Raw genomic sequence first — 22,019 nt, 5'->3', positions numbered from 1 at the left:
ATTAGATGAAGAACATATTTATTTTTAAAGAAAATAACAAGAGATATTTGAACAAATGAAACTCAGTCATTTTGATAGTATGAAGACTGAGTCAAGATTCTTGATCCATAAACTAAGGTTACAAAAACTTTTAGCAAAACATCAGTTTAAGAAAGAATCTATTTATTTAAGAAAGAATAGATTCATTTTCTGTGCAGTAAAGTATATTTTGGCAAAACATGTGAAAAACACTTTTAGAAAACATTGTGCTTGCTCTTATCACATGGTTAAGGGTTAAGAGGTGGGTCATGATGCAAAAAACTCACTTTAAACAACCTCTAATCTAAACACAAGACAACCCCTAAATACAAACACAAACAACAAAGCAAAATACACATTTGGCTTCATCAAACACATTGTCTTGAAGGGAGCAGCATCCATCTTCAACACCTAGGAGTTGTTTTTGCTTTTTAGGTGTTGTTTGGTGTTGCTTAGGGGAGTCTTGTTGTAGTTTTGCTACAGTTGGGCTTTACTGGCTTTGGGTGGATTTATACCACCTTGCTTTCCTAGGGAGGAACCTCATCTACAAAGAATTGGAAGTGGAGCAGTGTTCCATTGGGACAAAATTTTCAGGTGTCGTAACCAAGCGTAGGAAGCATTCTTGTTATGTCGCAGCCATGGTTTGTGTTAGAGGCTGATGATGTGTTTTTAATTGAGGCAATTGGTTGGAGCTGAGGCTTGTGAGGCTTGGTACTTGGGTGTTTAGTAGATGATTGGGTTTGTTTTAGTTGCATGCGGTGCAACTTCTTGACTTTTGTAGGAGTAACTCCTAGTTTCATATACAAATGGTATGTTTATGCTTGAGCCAAAGATGGCTTGAACCTGAATTTTATTCTTTTGGTTTGTATCTGAGTAGTTGAGTTTTGTACAAGGGTTGGGACACCCATAAAGTGCCCCATTTAATTCATTAATTCATTGTTGATAAAAAAAAAAATTCCAAGAGTAATTACTAACTTGAGTAAAAAAGAAATATATTATAACATTGTAATTTATATAAAACCGTGATCTAAAATAAAAAAGAAAACGATTTTTTAACGCAGCTTAAATTATAATTTATTTCAATCTTTTAAATCTACGAGGAAAGATCACTTGCGAGAACTATTAAAGAATTTGAAGAGAAGATTGAGAGTAGTTGTCATCTTAGCATAAAGAAAATAATTTCCTTAGGAATTAAAAACTTTACTTAGGATAAGAATATTAAGATTAGAGTGTTTCCATCTAAGACTAAGCTATAAGAGTGTTTGCACATAACATAACCTAAGTTTGGAAATAAACACTCATTAGCTTTCATTTAATTGATTTTTCAATCAAAATTTTCTTTAATTAGTTATCATGTCTCTTGTAAACATTCATTTGGAAAAAAAAGTAAGTCTTCTTTTTCTCTCTCTTGGTGGAAAATCTCTCTGAAGAGATACCTCTCTTTTTAAATCTTATCTTGAAAGTCCTTACATTCAAGTTACAAGTTTCTTTTGCACTTACAGTGACATGTTCATTATCTTAAATTCCTTTCCACATTTTAGTTCATTTTAGTTTTGTTCGATTGTTTGTTCTTGAGAATATCGAGAGTTTTTATTTATGAGATTTGATTCACGGGTTCATTTTGATTCTTGACTCTTCTTTTGTGCGATTCTAATTCATTTTTATCAAATATTATCACGTGTTCTTACATTTGCACAGTTTGTTTGGTGATTTAATCATTTGTTCAAAAATGAATTTCATACATATTTCTACGTTATTGTGTTCTTAATACAAATTTATATTATCCAATTTATTGAGTCATATAATTAAAATCATTTGAAGGTAACCTGTGGAGAAAGATAATGTTTTTATGATTTGATTTTGGTTTTCAGACTTAGTTTGATAGATCTTCAAGTTCAAAACCCAGTTTTTAGGTTTATATGATGCAGGCTAGGTGTGCTTCTTCTAGTTTGTAATATGCTTTCCATATATAGATAGGCTTAGTTAAGGGAAGGAATAGCCAAGCATTCCCCTTCTCAACCCTTGCGTACAAAAAAAAAAAAAAAAACTAACTAAACTAATCCACTAAAGAAATAACAGTACACCATAGGTAATCTTTGTATCCAAATCAAAGTGTATTACATGAACTATTTTTTATTATTTGTAAACACTTGACAGTATCCTTATATTTATCTTCATTTCCACTTTTTTCTTAATTTTCATAAAGTGAATTCTTCTTATATATCATCACATCAATAAGTCACGATTTATAAAAATCATTAAATAGAAACTAATTTTAAAAATCAAAATATTTAGTTACTATTTGATTAAATTAGAAATCATTTTATAAACTAAAAAAAACTATTGGTATTCAAAGTAGTTTTTATTATTAATAAAAATAGTTTCTAAATTGTTATTTAACCATTAGCTACCAAAGTTTTAGCTACTTACTACTTTATATTCTAAATTAGTCCCTATTAGTCTTTTCGAGACTAATTTAGAATCTAAAATAGTAGTCTCTAAAACTTAGGTAGCTAATTTAGATACAAATTTAGAAATTATTTTATAAATTTTTATTAATAATAGAAACCACTATAGATATGAATAATATCATCATTTGAGTGTGGAAGGATTGACAAAAAGATTCATTGTATTCGATGTTCTCAATGGTAAATAGTCACATTCTTATATGCTTCTGAATGATTTTTAAAAGGGAGGAGTAATGCATTTAAGAATGCGGCTATTTACTATAGCCGCATTTATAAATCGCATTTAAGAATATGGCTAAATAACCACCCTTCTTATCTGTTGGATTTAAGATTACGTGTACATCAAATGCGGCTAGAAAGCCGTCGTTGTATATGGTTATTTTGTTTTAGTATATTATGTTTAATGCTAATTCTCATCTAAATTGAGGTGTTCAATTATAACCCAGCCACACAAATACATAAATTCAGATAATCAAATTATATATATTGATAAAAATGTATTACAAACACTAATAATATATCTCTATCTATCTATCTATCTACCTAATTCCTACACTATTCATCAACTATCCTAGAGTTATAAAAATTTAGGAAATATATGGACCAAGAATGTCTCACGTATGTTATGGCTTCCAAAGACATAGGTCGCTCATCCGTAAAGCATTGCATTACAAAATATGGTTTACATAAATTAGTTTTAAGATACATATATGTTAAAGAATTATAAAAATAATTTACCATCATGTTACCTCATCCCAATCACTTTTAAGGCCCAGTCTTACAATGGTTACACTCATAGCTTCCTAGTTGTTTATTACACTATAATTCAATAAAAAGTAAAAGTTAATATTGATAAACAATGAAAAGAAAAAGACAAAAATTACAAACCTTTAGTGTCCAGTTTAGATTTTGAAAATTTGAATTGGATCGACCTTTTAGGATGTTATATCCACGACATGAACTGATTAATACAAAAAACTGCTTTATTAGATGCTTAATTAGTAACATACGGAGTTAAGTTTATAGTGAACTTACTTATGAATGATATTTTTCATATGTGTGGATGACTCAGTATCAACCGTTGATAAGATAAGTTACTGTCAATGACCCCTATATCATCCATGAAAAGAGTTAGTAAATATTTAAAACATGAAATAGTAATAATTGACAACTTATAATTTAACTTACTCATTAATACAAGGGCATAAATAAATTTGTTTACCCTCTTTTTCCAGGGTGTTAGTGATGTATGATTAGGTTTCAGTTTTCTTTGTTCCAGTGGGATTAGTATATGAGGGATCTAAGAACCCATACACGTCTTCCTTCCCTTTAGTGATAGAAACTCCATTCAAAAACCTACAAGTTATTAGTTAAAGCATAATCAATAATAATTTAACATAAAGTAAATTGAAATATAGGTAAATCATAAAAAAATTGAATTATATTTATATTGAGCTCCTAATCCCCAGCTACAAATTATAACAAATTTGACATGTATATGTACACTGCATGTCAATGTTTATTTAAAAAAATGTATCATCCCACGAAACTTCCAAAGGGTCTCGACCAATCTCTCTAGTAGGTACAACTAAGGAAGTTATAGGATCGTCAATCGGAACCTCATGCTTCTTTTTCGAACTTGGTTTCCGACAAGGTTTCTACAAAATAAAGAACATTTGTTTTAAATTAGATGTAATATATAAATATAAATTAATATAATGAAATGAAATTATTACCGGAGGCTTTGGTATAATTTGATTGAGGTATCTGGGCCAGACTATGAATGTCTGAAATGCATCGACCATAGTTGTTACCTCATCGGAAGGTAGTGGAACATGAGCATTAGCTACTCGCACTCTTTCAATTGTTACATTCGCCACATCAGGGGAGAGAGGAAAATTATGTAAGGTGGTGACCTCTTGATAGACTTTTCCAACAACAACCACCTGAGGAAGCATGCCACCCTCTACCAGTAGCTCATATTGGCTCGTTTGGCCAATAATATCCCCCATGATGTTGTAGGAGCCGCACAACTCCCCTTTGTGCTCTTGGGAGCGAGACTAACAAGTGCCTCAACCGACTCAGCATAAACTTGTTACGATAGAAACTCCTGTCGTAACTCTAACCGCATCCGACCAACCTCCTTTCTCATATCCTCCATTAATTCTTGATGTATGTTACTCGTCAATTCTGCTTTGGTCTCTGTGGTGTGGGGAGGAGGATGACTGTCGTGGTGCAGCTCCAAAATATAGTGTAATTCCAAGCCCTTTTCCAAATGCACGAACACGACTACAGTGCTTAGGTCGTCCAATTGCTTCAACCAGGATATCGCGACGACCTTTAGGGACAAAATTACCTTGGGAGCTTTTCTCAACCAAGAAATCATGCAAGATACCAAAATCATGTTTTTAATATAATTAATGCTTTAAAATAAATGCAAAAGAGGATAAAAATAACTTACAAGAGACTATCTTTGATTCCTCATAACTAAATGCACCTAACTTTTTAATTTAGGCCATCTTCCATTTTACATGGCGCAAAGGTGGTGATAAAGGAGAAGTAACCCCTGTATCAATCTCAGACCCAGTCCCTTGTCTGGATTGCTCCTTTTCCACCATCAGTGATTGCTCAAGCTTTCGATACCCCGAACGAGATAGTACGTGTGAGGTAACATTCTTTAAATCTATCTCTTGAGCTTTCTTCCGACGATCCTGTCATAAATGAAACAAACATAGTGAATTAAATAATATTAAGTTATTAATTTTATATAAATAAAAATAGTTAAGTAACTTCACTTATCTTCCAAGCTTCACATTCACGGCTTTGAACAAAAAGATGCCATGTCTTTTCATCAATATGTTTGTACTTTAAACAAGGATTTTCGCCTTTAAGCTTGCCAAAAATATATTTCATCCTCAGTGTTGACTTAAACTGACGGAGTTTAAGTCCAATATTGAATATAATCTTTGATCGAAGCGGTTCCATATTAGGGATTTCAAAATTTACCTTCAAAATAATATGATCAAATTAAAATTAATCAATGAATATTAAAAAGCATTATATGATAACGATAATAATATAAAGCTTACCCGAACATCCTCCTAGAGCATGTTCCGATCAATCTTTGACACTTCATCCCATGAATTAATCAAAATGGAGAGCCTCTCACGAGAAATAACTCCAAGATAGTTGTTAAACTTCTCAACATTAGGACCAGAAGCCTCTCTAGTGTTGACGTTAATGTCAACACGTGTCTTCTCACCAGGAGCACGTCTTAATGAGAGACGCTTCAATCTAGTAGGTCCTATGTTTCCTCGTCCAGATCGAAGTCTGATCGTCATCCATATCTGTCTTAAAAAATTAGGTAACAAACATTAGTTAACCTACATTGAAACAAAATCATATAAAACAAATACATAAAATTCAAAATGTGTATTATAAAAAATACTACTAAATTTATTACCATAGTGGGTTGAATGTTCATATGTAAATTCCTTCACTGTGGTCTTTACGGGTTGCATGTACATCATCAATTACATCGTCATCTTTATTAATTATCATTGGTGTGAATGAACGGGGATCACCATTTTCAATATCATTTATGGCTTCCCCTTGTTTTTTTCCGTGTAAAACGACATATCAATGTTCTGACGTAGGATCTTTGACGTAGAAAACCTGAGATAGTTGTTGAACCATTATAAATGGATCATCTCGATACCTTATCTTTCGAATGTCCACTAGTGTGAATCCTGATTCATCAATTTTAACCCCACTTTTATTGTTAATCCATTTACACTTGAAAACTGGAACGAAAAATTTAGTATAGTCAACCTCCCATATATCTTCTATAAACCCATAGTATGCCATTGATCCAAGTACATGATTTGTATCTTTCAAAGTGGAAAACTGCATTGACTCGGCTTCAAGAGTAACACCAGAATTTTGAACTGTACTCTTTTCATCCATAGACTTCGTGTAAAATATACAATTGTTGACTTCGTACGTTGTACAAGAAATGACATCAAAGTTCAATTCAGCAACCAACCAGGTCAAGGTCTCTGATGTCGTTGAATCCTTTAACACCTCGTCTTTAAACCAAGGGATGAAAGTTCTATTATGTTCCATCCCATTTCTCGCTTGTCTTGGGTTATTTGCCTTCACAATGGTTTTATGAGCATCTATGTAAGGTATAACTTCATCTGTGTTATTCAACATATACAAATGTGCTTGCAAGACTTTTGATCGACATTTGCTTGCAATATTCACACCACGTAAACATTTACTTGTAGAACGCCTATGGTGCCAAGAATTAGATGAAAGACCTATTGGATTTGCTTTAGACATCTACTCTGAACAAAATTCAATACTTTCTTTAGCTATATACCATTCAATCATTGAAGCTTCTGGACAATAATGATTTTTCACATAACCTTTCAAAATGTTTATATATCACTCAATAGGATACATCCATCTTAAGTACACTGATCTACACAATCTAACTTCTCTTATCAGATGCACAACTAGATGAACCATGATGTCAAAAAAAGATGGAAGAAAAAACATCTCCAATTCACACAAGATAACAACAATTTCATCTTCAACTTCATCTAACTTTAATGGATCAATGACTTTACAACAGATGGAAGTGAAGAATGAGCACAAACGGGTTATGGTATGTCTAACATTTTTTTGGTAAGATCCCACGAATAGCTACCAGCAGCAACTGTTGCATCAAGATACGGAAATCATGAGACTTCAACCCAATTAACTTAAAATCTTGCATTGACACTAGGGTCTTCACATTTGTGGAATGTCCTTGTGGCACTTTCACACCCTTTAGACATTGAAAAAACGAATTTTTTCATCTTTTGACATGGTGTAATAGGCTAGAGGCAAATATGTACACTTACCCATTTCTATCGGTGCCAACTCACCTCGTATGTTCATCTCAATCAAATCTAAACAAGCATTTAGACCATCATTCGTCTTCCCGTTAATGTTAAAAAGTGTACCAATTAAGATATCACACACATTCTTCTTAACATACATTACATCTATACAATATCCGACTTCTAACCTCGACCAGTACGAAAGATCAAAGAACATTTATTTTTTCTTCCAAATGTTTGTCACATATGACTTTTTTTTCGACTTACCGAAGGTGTTGTCTATGTTATTTGCCTTTTTGTAAACCTCAACACTAGTTAATGAAGTTGGTGGACTACTAGTCTTTTGTTGTCCGTTAAAAGATTTTTTCAACCTCCGGTAAGGATGATGAATTTTAAGAAACCTCTGATGCCGAAGATATACTGTCTTTCTTCCATGTTTTAATTGTTGAGAAGCGGTGTCTTCTTCGCATATTGGACATGCTTTATGACCCTTAACACTATACCCTGATAAGTTACCATATGTTGGAAAGTCATTGACGGTGAAAAATAACATGGCATGCAACTTGAAAGTTTCATTAGCAAGTCCGTCAAATACTTCAACACCTTGATCCCACATTAAGTTCAAATCTTCGATTAGTGGACTTAGATAAACATCTATGTCATTCCTGGTTGTTTCGGACCGGATATCATCATAGACAGCATCATGTATTTTCGCTTCATGCACAATCCAGGAGATAAGTTATAAATAACTAGTAAAACAGGTCATGAATTGTGATTCATACTCATATTACCAAACGGATTCATTCCATTTGTAGCTAAACCAAGTTGGATATTTCTTGATTCTTTACCAAACTCTAGAAACTCTTCATCAAATTTATTCCATTGAATAGAATTAGTTGGATGTCGGTACATGTCATCACATTTCCTTTCATCTGCATGTCATCTAAGATTCTTAATATCGTTTGGGTTTGCAAACTAACACTTCATCCTTGGAATGATGGGAAGATACCTCATAACCTTCATTGGGGTCTAGGCTTTTCTATCTCTTCCATAGTATCATCATCTTTTTGTTTCAACTTATAACATGATAACCCACGCCTCAGACAACTTTTCTACAATTCAAAATATTTCCTGTATAATATACAATCATTAGGAAATGCATGTATCTTTTCATACTCCATACCCGTTGAACAAAGAATCTTTTTGGCCTCATAATTACGATTAGGTAGAGTATTTCCCTCTGGAAGCATATCCTTCAACAACTGAAGCAATTACGTGAAGCTTTTATCAGTCCATCCATTTATTGCCTTCAAATTCATCAATCTTAACACCACCGACAACCGTGTGAAGTTAGTTGATCTAGGATACAATGGAGTCTCTGCATGGCTTGACATACTTCCATATCCATGTGCTTCTGCAAAATACTCAGCTCCCACATCACAAATCATGTTCTCCAATCGATCATCATCATCTACATCATCATGTACTGCATCATCCATGGTGGACCCCACATATTCATCAGTTATGGAAACACGTGGTAAATTTATTAATTCACCATGCCATGTTCAAGGTGTATAAGATCGAAGAAACCCATCACATAGAAGGTGCTCCCTGATTTTCTTAACATTCAGTATCCTTCCATTCAAATAGTAAATGCACAGACACCTAGTCTTTGCTCCATCATGACCACTATTATCCGCGTTACGTTGCACAAATTGTATAAATTCTTCTACTCTTCTTTCATACTCATCACTTATGCGAAAAAAATTAATCCAATTTCAATCCATTATATTCTACAATAGTCATTCAGGTGTTTTCTAATGAGTGTTTTATCTCACGTTTGTAGAGAGTCGAACACCCCCGAACTCAATACCAACACGTATCAATTGTCGAGGGTCAAACACCCTCGGACTCAACACCAACACGATAATTCTATTTTAAACTAACAACTAACATAATATAAATTAATAATAAATACAAATTATAATAATTACTAAATATACAAATTAAAAATCATTAAATTAATTATAAATATTAAATAATATAAATTTATCTACCATCTAATAATTTAATAATTCCATTCTAACCTAAAAACAAAAATAATATAAATTTTATAAAATAAAAATTATAATAAATAAAAAATAAACAAATTAATAACATTAAAAAAAATTAAAACACCACCAACCTTGTGCGTGAAGGCAACTGTGGTGGTGAAGAGTGACGTGAGACCAGCAGCAACGACGACGACAGCGGATGCGACAGTAGCGAATACGACATAGTGAAAACTCAAACAGCAGGTAATGAAAAAGTGGTGACCTTCGAGCAATACAAGAAAAAAAACAATTAAGAGAAACGAAAAAATATATATAAACCAATGGTGAAGAACAAAGAGAGGTCGAAAAAAACTTACAATGGCACGAAGAAGACAATGAAGGCTCGCATAAGAAGAGAGGAAGCACGAGAGCAGAAACAGATAGAAAACGAAGTGTCAAGAAGAAAGCAAAGTATGAAAGCGTAAGTGGCGCGCTTCAGAGTTAGGGTAAAAAATGTATTAAGAATGCGACTATTAGGTAAAGCCGCATTCTTAAACAAAGCATTGTGATTTAAGAATGTGGATTTACCTGATAGCCACATTCTTAAATGAAGTTAATTTAAAAAATGTCACCGGGTTTTGAATGATAGCATCTGACCATAAAAACGCATTAAATAAAGGATCCTTGTTTTTATATTTTGTTCTAGTGTATTGATGAAATTAAAAAAAAAAATATGTAGGTGTAGGGGGAAGGTATGGAGGTGCAGGAAGAATTTACCCGAAATAATTATTTTCAATATTAACTTAAAATATCCTTATTCGATGTTAATTAACAAAAATAAGGCTAACTAAAATCAACTAAGTAAAATTCGAATGAAAAATAGTTTCAACTTAAGTTTAATAATGAAAAACATTAATAACTAGTAGTTTTTATTTATCAAGTATAATTTAATATTAAAATAAATTTTATATTTTTATATAAACTTCATGTTAGACATCTTTGCCATTACACGAAAAAAGTATTATTAAAAAAGAAAGAAAAAAAAAACAAGTCTGAGGGACTAGAGCAAAACTCATACATAAGAAAGCACTTCAAATCTAAATCAATCAGAACATATGTTTTAACACCTTTTAAGAAAGAATCCCAAAGAGAAACTAAGGAGCAAACAAAAGAACCAAAACAACACATATAGATGAAGATCCTAAAAAAGGAAGGACTCTCATTTCTTCTTAACCGACATCTTAAAACTTTTTTTAAAACATTCATGTCTCCTCGTAGTTTGAACAACATTATCTTCATTAGCACTAAGAGGTTGTCTCATATCAGCCTCACCCGTCAAATACTTAGAAACAAGTTCACATTCTTTCAGGAACAAAGTAACACCTGAAGAGGGAACAACATTAGGCTATAGAGTAACATATGCATCAGGCATAATAGTCAAAAGAGTAGACTTATGAGCGACAACATCAGGCTCTAAAGCAACATCTGCATCAGGTGCAGTAGTCATGGTCCCTGCCACTACATTATCCAAACAATTTTGCAAGGTCATATCATCAAAGACGATGTTTGAAGGAACTCATTTGTCAGCAATAGGTAATGAGTCATTTTATTGTAACAAATCTTCCGACTCATGAACACTCTCCAACGAGGACATATCAACAAAAATATCATTATGAGAAAAAATACTTTATTAAAAAAACTATAATTTAATAATTTACTTTTTTTAACTAAATAAATTTTTTAACATTGAAATAATTTGAATTGAAAGTAATTAAAATTCAGAATATATTTACCTTCTTCATATTATAAAATATTTATCAAAACATCAGTACAAAAGAAATGGTTTTAATGGAGTTTATTTATACATTATACAGGGTTAAAACCTCTGTTAAGTCATTTACCCAGGGTTACAGTTTCCATTGCTTAACCATCTTTTGGAAACGTGTTCGTTGAGGTTTTTTTAAACCTTAGGAAAAGTCTTTTAGAACCATGTTAAATATCATTGGTTTAAGAACCTCCGTAAAATATTATGAGTTTCAAAACCTCCATTAAATACCATGGATTTAAGAACTTCCGTAAAATACTATGATTTTCAAAATTTCCATAAAATGACTTGCTGTCTGAAATAACATTCAACCCCATTTTCCACCATGTCTAACGATCCTCTTGACTTCTCTCTTCCACCGTAGACACACTAATTTCCGGCACATTCTCAATGGCCATCGACGGCAGGCCTAGCAAAGAATCATAATTCAGTCACAATTATGTTTATTATATCTATGGAAGAAACACTAAATAATACACTTTCTTCTTCTTACTCCAATATTGCTTCTTCCATCACCTTATTGCCCCAACTTAGGAATTAGTGTTTATCACTGCTTTATATCCTAATAATTACATTATTTGTCATATGTGGGCTTCAAAACCATGTGTTTTCTTGGCTACGAGAGCTTCAAGTATTGCTAGAACATATTGTAAGGAGAAATTAACTTTTTCACTTCTCACTTTCACAATGAACTAATTATTGGATGAATTTTAAAATAAAGCCTTAATTTAAAATGTTTCTAAATTATGAGAATTAAAGATTAACAATTATAACTAAAACTAAAATTGCACATAAAATATACGTACATCAAAAGTTAAAGCAAAATTAGTCAGGTTTTTTTAAGTATGAGCTAGTAATAAAAAAAGCTAGGAATTATATAAACCAACTACCATTAATCGTAACAAATATGTACATACTATTGAAATACTTGTTTAAATACTTATTATCCAAGGTTATTTTTGCTTATATTTTAAAATAAGTTTTTGAAACTTTAGAACTTATTTGTAGTGTAAAGTTACACTTTCAAAATTTTAGAGAATTTAGTTATAAAATATATAAAATATATTAAAACTATATAGTTTTTAATTATTTATTTATAAATAGATTTAGTTATATTTATTTATTGAAGTTTGAAAATTTTGAAGTGTTTTATTAAGGTTCTACAATAAATCTTAAGAATTTAACGAAGGTTAAAAAAAACTCTGTTATTTTGTCGAGGTTTTAGAATAAACTTTTGGAAATCTCTGTTATCTTGCTAAGATTTTAAAATAAACCTTTGTAATTTAATGAAAGTTAAAAAAACTTTGTTATTTTGTTGAGGTTTTAGAATAACTTTGAAACTTAACGAATGTTAAAAAACCCTCCATTAATTAAATCAATTCCTATGGTTATATTAACCTCTAGTAAATATCTATTAAAACTCTTTTTTTCTTGTAGTGCATTATAAAAATTACATGATTTTTAGTTATAAGTTTGATTAAATTCAAATTCTATTACCCTATTTTAGTTATTAAAATTATTTTTAATTTTTAATTTTTAATTTTAAATAAACTTATCTGAAAATATCTTGTATCATGTATAATAATAAAAAAAAACAACAATAATAATAATGACAATAATAAGATGGACACCAATATTATTATTGTTAGTGGTGATGACAATAAAAGTAATAAATATAAAATATTATTATACTATATTTTAAGACAAAAATTAAATTTGATTTTTATTTTATTTTGAAAGTTGAAGGTAAAGATGGTTTGAAAAGTTCAAAATCATTTCGACTTAATTTTAATGAGACATCCTTTTGTTTTAAAAATTATGGTAACACACTATTATTATTGGTTTTAGTGGTAGTAAAATAAAAAAGATATAAAATATTATGATACTATAGTTTTAAATTTAAGAATTAAATTTATAATTTTTTTATTCTGAAAAAGGTATGTAAAAATGAATTGAAATAAATTTAAAATTAGTTCAACTTTTTTAGTGAGATATCTTTTGTTTAAAAAATTATACTTAAAAATAAAAATTATAAACTCGCAATTTCTGTAAATAAGCTTTGAGTAATACAATTTCATTTTTTAATACCATAATATTTTAGTGTTAAAATTAGAGTTGAGAAATAAGATTTAACTTAATATAATATGTAGAAAATTCCCAATAGATAAAAGAAAAATTATAAATAAAGTAGAATAATATTTTTAGTAAGTCGAAGAAAATTATATCTCTCTAAATATTAAAAGAAATAAATTATATCCTCTTTTAAAAGTGAAAGAATATTCACTTTAAGTGTTATCTTCTCTTTAAAAAAATTTCTTTAGTGTATTACTGGGATATTGCTCTGAATTATGGGACAACTCTATATTTATAGGCAAACTTTGAGCTTCATCATTTACGTCATGGAAGTGGAAGTGGAATTGCAGATATTTTCTGTCCACCATTAATGTTTAACCTAAAAAAGTAACTTTGTATCTCCTATTTAATATAATTTTATTAGCTCTTAAAAATAGTGTTCAGTCTCATTAGTTTCATGTACTTATTTCTAGTAAGTTATCAGATATGTTTAAATGAGCATATTGAAAGATTTAGAAGAAGAAAAAAATTGATTTCTCTATATGATAAATCTGTAGAAGTTTTTTTTTCATATAATTTAATTATTTATAAGTTGTCCGTAGTTAATTTCAACCTATAGATAAATTAATTTCATTTTTTTTTATATTTTCTCTCTTATAAATTCTTTTGAAGAAACTAAATAGACTCATAAGAGAATGTTTACAATTTGAACTAGTAATTGTTTATTGATTTTTTTATGGCACATACTACACTGCCTTTGGTGTGATGCTTTCTTTCTTTACTACTTTTATTACAAAGTGGTATCCAACACTTGTGCAGTTTTTTCTCGACTCAAACTATATTCTTTGCAATTTAAGAGATACCCTCATTCACAATATGCACATACGTCTTGTACTTTTTCTACTCAAATTCTTGTATTTGAGTCAAAATAACTTGTTTTCTTTTTTGGTAGCTGCTATTTGTTCAACTTCTACACTAGATAGAAGGCCAATATTCTATAATTTGAAAACTAATTTAGTTTCTCATCCAAGTGTGAATACGTAACATGTAGTACATATTCTTTTATTAATATCATATGTAAAACACAAATCTAGAAATCATTTTAAATATTGACCTTTTGAGATTAGTTACCATAGTCACGTAAATAATTTTAAGGCAACCTATGGGGATATCATGTTTCTATGATTTGATTTCTGGTTATTAGACTTATTTTAAAGATCTTAATGTTGAAACCCGTTATCTAGGTCTACATCACGTAGGATAGTAGTATTTCTTAGCTTACATAGTTAGGGTTTTCTTAATGTCAAACAGTTAATGTGAATTGAGATAATTTTTAATTATGGTTAGTTTCTAGTTGACATTGATTAGAGTTATTGTTTTTATCAACATTAGTGGCGTCTCCTATTAGAATTAATGGCTTAAACAAGGAGATAAATTGTTTGTCAAAAGATTTTCGCAATGATTGAATAAGAATGAAACTTTATCACAAATCACAGATTAAGCAATCAAGGAAAACAATCAAACAATGTAGAAGAAACTGTTTGTAGAATTTCAATCGGTTGAAACTTCGTTTTAACCGGTTGTTTATAGCAGCAGCAAAAGCAGAATTAAAACAAACAATTTATAAGGAGTGAGAGAGAGAGATTTACTCAACCAATTTTATACTGGTTCACTCAATCCTTTAGCTACATCCATTCCCAGAACAACCACTAGGTTCCACTAGTAACCAATCACAAATTACAATTCACACAACTACAAAGAGGTGATCTTGAAACCACAAGAACCACTCACCCTCTTTTCTACACACACCTTTAGTCAGAACACCCTCTGACATTACAGGATTTTCACACACTTTACAAATTTATGAAAGAGCAAATACAAGAATCATGAAAGGAACACATTACACCTGAGTTTACAGGACTCAGAAAGCTCCTATGATCAGACATTGAACCAGTGCATAGCTATTCAACAATCTTGCAAATTTTTGAAAAACTTCTTTCGAAATCAATCTCAATCTCACTGTATTTGATATCTAACTTGTGTATTTTGTTTTAAAATAAAAGCCATATTTATAGCTCTCAAAACTAGCCATTCTAGGCAGCATTTATGAGCCAAAACAGTTTTTGATTCACTTCCAAAACAGATTAACAGGTTTTCAAAAAGCTGTTATGAAATATCACAATCAACCGGTTGAAAAGTCGTTTTAATTGGTTGAATTGGTTAGGCAGTTATTTAACCAAGTCAAAAAGAGTTTTAAAATCTTCAAACAAGCTAAGTGACAAACAACCGATTATTTCGAGGTTTCAACCAGTTGTTTTTCTCTTTGCTTATCAAAACACTTTTCTCTTTTAAAATAGATTGAGTAAGCTTGTGTAAGGGACTAGGAATGATCTTTACAAGGATTCTAAACACCCTAGACTAAGCCCAAACGAAAAGCAGCATAGCTTCAACCTTCACCATAGATTTGAAACATCAAAGCTCCCATGCTCTACATCTCCTTTTTGTCAAGTCTTAAAAAAGTTTAGATATGATGGAAATCATTTTAATCTTATAAAAAATAATTATTTTTACAACCAAAATATTTTTCTTGAGGTGTTTTTTAAATAAGAAAAGAAAAGTAAAAAATTATTTTGCAGAGAAATTACTAAAAAAACACCAGTGGAAAGCACTATTTACGTCAGATCTCCTTGATCATGACGTAAAAAAAGTGCAATGACAGTTTTGAAAATAAAATGAAGAGTTTTAAGTTGGATCATGTATGGTTCGACATAAAACTGTTTTTATCCCTTTATGTAAATATCTTCTTCCCTATTTCTTCTCTCACGAAACGACGCACAAAGGTTCTTCTCTCTTATTTTCTCTCTAGCGGTGACTAGGTTATGGAGGCTTCCTTAGTGGTTGACTCACTTGCATTTTTGTTCCTTATAACTGGTTTTGCACATTAGTCGTTTCTGTCCGATTGGATTGAATTTTCGTTCTTCATTAAGGTTAGTGGTATAAACCTCCCATTTATTTTTGAAATTGATACTATGGTTGCTTTTTGGGATCTTAATTACGACAATGCATAAATGTATCCCTTGAATTGTTATTGATTGTTGTTGGTTATTTGATATTGAAACCGTGTTTTCACTAGTGCAGAAAACGTATATAACACCAGTTCTAGGAGACATATTACATTGGTCCTACCCTCGATGTAGATCTCAGTGATGTAATATGTACCAAAATTTGAGTAAAATAATTCAAAAATATATGCTCCATAAGGGACATATTACACCAGTTGTACGTCCCAGCCGGTGTAATATGTGAGAGTTTTTTTTATAAGTTTATTAAGCTGTGATTTTTTTCAAAATGTAACATTTATCACACCAAAGTCCCAACCAAATTGATTTCTATATTCAGAAATATAAAAACTTGGAATTGAAACTAATCAAAATTGTATAATTTCTTCTAATGAAAATGTACATATATGTAGAAAGTTACAAATCATTACATGTTTTGATTCTTAATTTGTAGAAAATATTTGGCCCGTTCTTGCGAATTTGTTCAAGAGTTTATGTGCGTGGTGGCTCAGTTTGTTCAAAAAGTTGAGAAATGTAATCGTATATTAGTGTTCATACTAAGAAATATGAATTTATAATGAGAAGTTAGAGTATTTAAAATCTTATAATACATGCTCCCAAGAGTCCATAATATTCACACGGGCTATGGTCCACATCCGATGTTTCACATAATATCCACATTCAAAGCTTCCTTGTTGCTTATTGCACTATTATGAAATATAAGTAACCATTAATTTAATTGAATACCTAAAAAACGTAAAACTTAATAGTTTCAATGAAGAGGTAAATATATATCCTAGGATATATGCAACATAGAGCTTGTGACGATGAAGAGAAAACATAATAGCCTAAGACACTGCATACATTAATTGCACTAAAAAGAGAAAAATCATTAGTAATTGACAATAAATAAATTATATAATTTACAATAATATACCTTTGTACTACGATCATCATATCTAGACTTGGCTTCCTATGCAATGGACAACAATATTTTTCATGGGGAAATAAGCATCAATTGTCAGTGAGACTTAGTATAAAACATTTCATTAGTCATTTTTATAATTATGTAGACTCTAAATGTAACAAGTTTTACTTACCCATTTATAAAAGGAGCCATATACATCCTCTTTCTCGATGTCTGAATCCATCTTTCAATCTAAGTCTAACAATCAATTTTTTCATTCCCAGACCTTTGTATGGATTGCGGCCCAAAGAAAATATAAATGTCAACATTGCCCATGTTGATAATTATCTGATTTATATACCTACATTGTTAATATAAATATCAGTGATATGATTCATGAAACATCATTCGATTAAATAGCATGTAATTATTAAAGGTACTGTACTGGCTGGACGTGCTCGAGTCCTCGACCCAAGCACTTAAGCGTAGTAAGTTTGGTTAGATAAAGTTATACCCAACTCAACCTGGGGCAGGTATGAGCCCAATGGAACGCTACGAGTTCAGCCCAGGTGTTTGGTAGTCTACACGAAAAAGATAATTAAAGTAAAAATAACAGAAGGAATAGTGGAATTAGTTAAAGTTCATATATCTTTTAAATACAAATAAAAGTTGTTAGGAATGATATGGCATAGCACCCGAAAATAAAGGTGCACGTTAACAAAATGTTTTACTATATATTCTTGTTGTTGAGATTATATTCTTTTTGTTGAAACAATATTGTAGTGGATGAAAATCGTTGAAGAAATGTCTATAAAAGGGGTTTAAGACCCCGAGTAAAGGGAAGTTTTTTCTGAACCTTATACTGAGACAAATTTATAGTTTGAATGTTCTCACTGACTTGATTGTCGGAGTGTGATCAACAGGTAAAGCGTCCTTTGTCCCAAAGATCAACATCTCAGAGCATCGTGTAGAGACAAGTCAAAGTGCAGCTTATCTCAAGGACCGACCGAAGTCAGCTGATAAGAACATTTGGCGCCCTCCGTGGGGTTTGATAAAACCTGATCCCACCCATATTTGTGACTGAGCATTCCACGTAATGAGAAAAATGAGGCAAGGACTGATGGGATATGAAGGAAGCGAAGCCCCTTCCTTGCAAGAAATCATGGACGCCATGAGGGCTCTCTAGGAGGCAAACGAAGAATATCGGTGAGAGCAGGAGTGAATTCGAGAAGAAGCCAAGGTCGAGCAAGAATGACTACGAGCAGAAGCCCAAGCTGACAAAGAGCGCCTTCAGGCTCACCTTATGACAGAGATTGAGGCCTCCCAAATAACTATGGAGGAGCATGCACAAGCCAATGAGGAGTTGCGCAAGATCAACGAGGAATTGAGAATGAGCTTGCATCGATAGGGTCGACATCTCGCCTAGGAACATTCCCCAAATTTGTCATCAAAGGATGACCCCAAGCCGTTCTCTCAACAAATCATGGACGAGCCTGTGCCACCCAATTACATAACACTCAATATCGCCTTTTTCTCTAGTGTAGAAGATCTTGAAAGTCATCTAAAGGCGTTCAGGGCTCAAATGATCATTTTTGGGGGGTCTGATGCAATTCGTTGTAAGATGCTTATGGATACATTCACAGGGAAAACCCTACAATTATTTAGTGGGATCCCAGATGGACACATAACTTCTTTCCCTCATTGCTCTAGAATGTTTAAAGAGCAGTTCTTACCTAATAAGGTCAACCCCCCACGATTGTGTGATCTGTTCAATGTGAGACAGAGCAAAGGGGAGTCGCTCAAAGGATACTTGGATATATTATGTGCAATCTCAGTAAGACTTCGAACTCAGGATGAAGACATGGTGGTCGCCGCTTTTGTACAAGGGATTACAGCAAGCCCGTTCAACGATTCACTAATCAGGAATCCAGCGGAGACGTTACCCGAGGTGCGTGAATGAGCTACCACCCATATTGAGGCTAAAGAGGTCGTGCTCAGGAAAAATGGCAAGTCACGGTCGAAGCAACCCAGGCATAAGAAAAATAGTTGAGATCGTTCCATCAGGAGCAATGAAGCATCCACTAAGAAGAGAACGAACCTAAGGTATGTCCCGTATGTCACCAAGAAGGTGAACCTAAGACAAAGGCTAGGGAGGAGACGACGATCAGACCCAGATTTCGAGTATCCTGTAAAGAGCTCTTAAGCATGTCAGGGGTGGCAGATAAGCTAAAATTTTCCCAAAAGAAAAATCGATTCTTGGGATCACGTAGAGATGCTTGGTGCAATTTTCACAGGGCATTTGGGCATAGCATTGAACGATGCATAACCTTAGTTACCAACTAGCTAGTTTAATCAAAGAGGGTTTCTTGAAAGAATATCATGAGGCCAACCAGGAGGAACCTAAAGGTGAAGCTACGACCATGGATCAAACACATGAAACTTTAATCCATGGGGATTTGAACACCATCGCAGGAGGATTATCGGGAGGTGGGAACTTGGCCTCCAAACGCAAATGATATGCGCGAGCGGTGATGTCCCTATATACGAAGAGGTCTGATCACCCTTCAAAGCCCTTCCTTTGCTTCACAAGTTCTGACCTGGAGGATGTGTTTCCCTATGAGGATGATCCAATGGTGATATTTGTTGTCATGGTAGGACAAAAGGTGCACAAAGTCCTGATCGGCCAAGGAAGCTCGACTGATGTGATGTTCTGGTAAACGTTTACAAATTTGCAAATATCCCCAGATCAGCTAAGGCCTTATGATGGTTGTTTGGTCGACTTTGCAGGAGACCAGGTGGAGGTATGAGGATACGTTGAGTTGAGGACAACCTTCTCAGATTAAAACGCAATCATAACAATTATTGTCAAGTACATCGTCGTCAATATATCTTCAGCATACAACCTGCTTTTGGGGAGACCCTCCTTGAATAGGTTGGGTGCAGTAGGCTCAACCACTCACATGAAGATGAAGTTTCCCTCGTTAGAATAAGGTATAATTACGATAAAGGCCGACCAGAAGATGGCTCGAAAGTGCTACGAGAGTAGTTTGAAAAATCGTAGGGGAACCTACGTAGTCACCATCCAGGCAGGAGAGCCTGGATGGATAGCATAGACAGACATCACCGATTAAGGACGACTTGGGCCTGCTTGAGAGGTTCAAGAGAGGGAGATAAAGGGGAAGAAATTCAAGCTCGACACCTCGTTGGGCAAAGAGTTAGAGGATAAAATAATCGACGTCATCTTAGAGAATATGAACGCTTTCACATGGTCGTTCGTGGACATGCCTGGAATAGATACAGATTTTTTATGCCATCAACTTACCAACCTCAAAGAATCACGATATAATCGATTTTTTTACACTTAGCTTGATTGAAGGTTTTCAAAATTGTTTTTGACTTGGTTGACTAACTGTCATAACCAATTCAATCGATTAAAACGATATTTCAACCGGTTGATTGTCACATTTCCTAACAGTTTTTCATAAACTTGTTAAATCTATTTTCAGTTGAATTAAAACTGTTTAGGCTCATGATTGACTGCCTAGAACGGCAAGTTTTAAGAGCTATAAATATGGTTTCTCTTTGTATTTAAAAAAAAGGACAGAAAGTGAGATTGAAATTGTTTTTATAAGAGATTCAAATCAAAGTTTCGCAAGATTACTAAGTAGTTGTGCATTGGTTCAAGATATGATCTTAGGAGCTCTGCGATTCCTGAATTACCAGGTGTAATTTGTTCCTTTCTAATTCTTGTAATTGTTCTTTTCTATACTTGTAAACGGTGTGTAAACCTATAAGGTCAGAGGCTATTCTGACTAAGGTTGTGTGAGAGGCAAAGAAGGTGAATGCTCTTGTGGTTTCAAGATCACCTCTTTGTGGCTTTGAGTGTGTGTAATCTGTGATTGATTGCTAGTGGAAACCCAGTGGTTGTTCTGGGGACTGGATGTAGCTCAGGGTTGAGTGAACCAGTATAAATTGGTTGTGTAATCTCTATCTCTCTCTCACTCCTTATAAATTGTTTGATTTGATTTTGTTATTTCTGCTGCCATAAACAACCGGTTAAAACGAAGTTTCAACCGATTGATTTTCTGAAAACATTTTCAATTACTTTGTTTGATTGGCTTCCTTGATTACTTCTTCTGTGATTGTTGTTAAAACTTCATTCTTATCCAATCTTTTCGAAAATATTTTGACAAACAATTCACCCCCCCCCCCCTCTTGTTTAGGCCATTAATTCTAACAGTAGAAACTACATTTTCCAGTTTGAAAGAATGTTTGATTTGCTTCCCCTTTTGACATGCCTCACATATGTGGTCTTTCTCAGAATTGAGTTTGGGTAAACCTACCACAAGATCTTTAGATATCAACTTATTTAGATGATGCATGTGGATGTGTGCTATCCTTTTATGCCATAACCATGATTCCTCGTGTTTGGTTAAAAGGAAGCCAATAAATGCATAATATGAGATATCAAGAAGATAAACATTGTTGATCCTTTTACCAATCAACAATACTTCATGTGATTTGGGTAGCCGTATCTCACACGTGTTAGGCTTGAAGGTTACTTGATAACCTTTGTCTCACAGTTGGCTTATGCTAAGGAGACTATGCTTGAGTCCTTCCATAAATAGCACATCATGAATCTAGAAGGTGTTCTTGTCACCAATGGTTCCTCTTCCAAGAATTTTCCCTTTTTTTGTAGTCTTCATAAGTCACGTGACCTTCTTGCTTGAGAAGAAGATTGAAAAAC

The sequence above is a fragment of the Phaseolus vulgaris genome, chromosome 2 (genome assembly GCF_000499845.2).
Source record: "Phaseolus vulgaris cultivar G19833 chromosome 2, P. vulgaris v2.0, whole genome shotgun sequence".
In the NCBI taxonomy this organism is placed as follows: domain Eukaryota; kingdom Viridiplantae; phylum Streptophyta; class Magnoliopsida; order Fabales; family Fabaceae; genus Phaseolus; species Phaseolus vulgaris.
The sequence above is the reverse complement of the archived record's forward strand: the minus strand, read 5'-3'. Positions refer to the sequence as shown.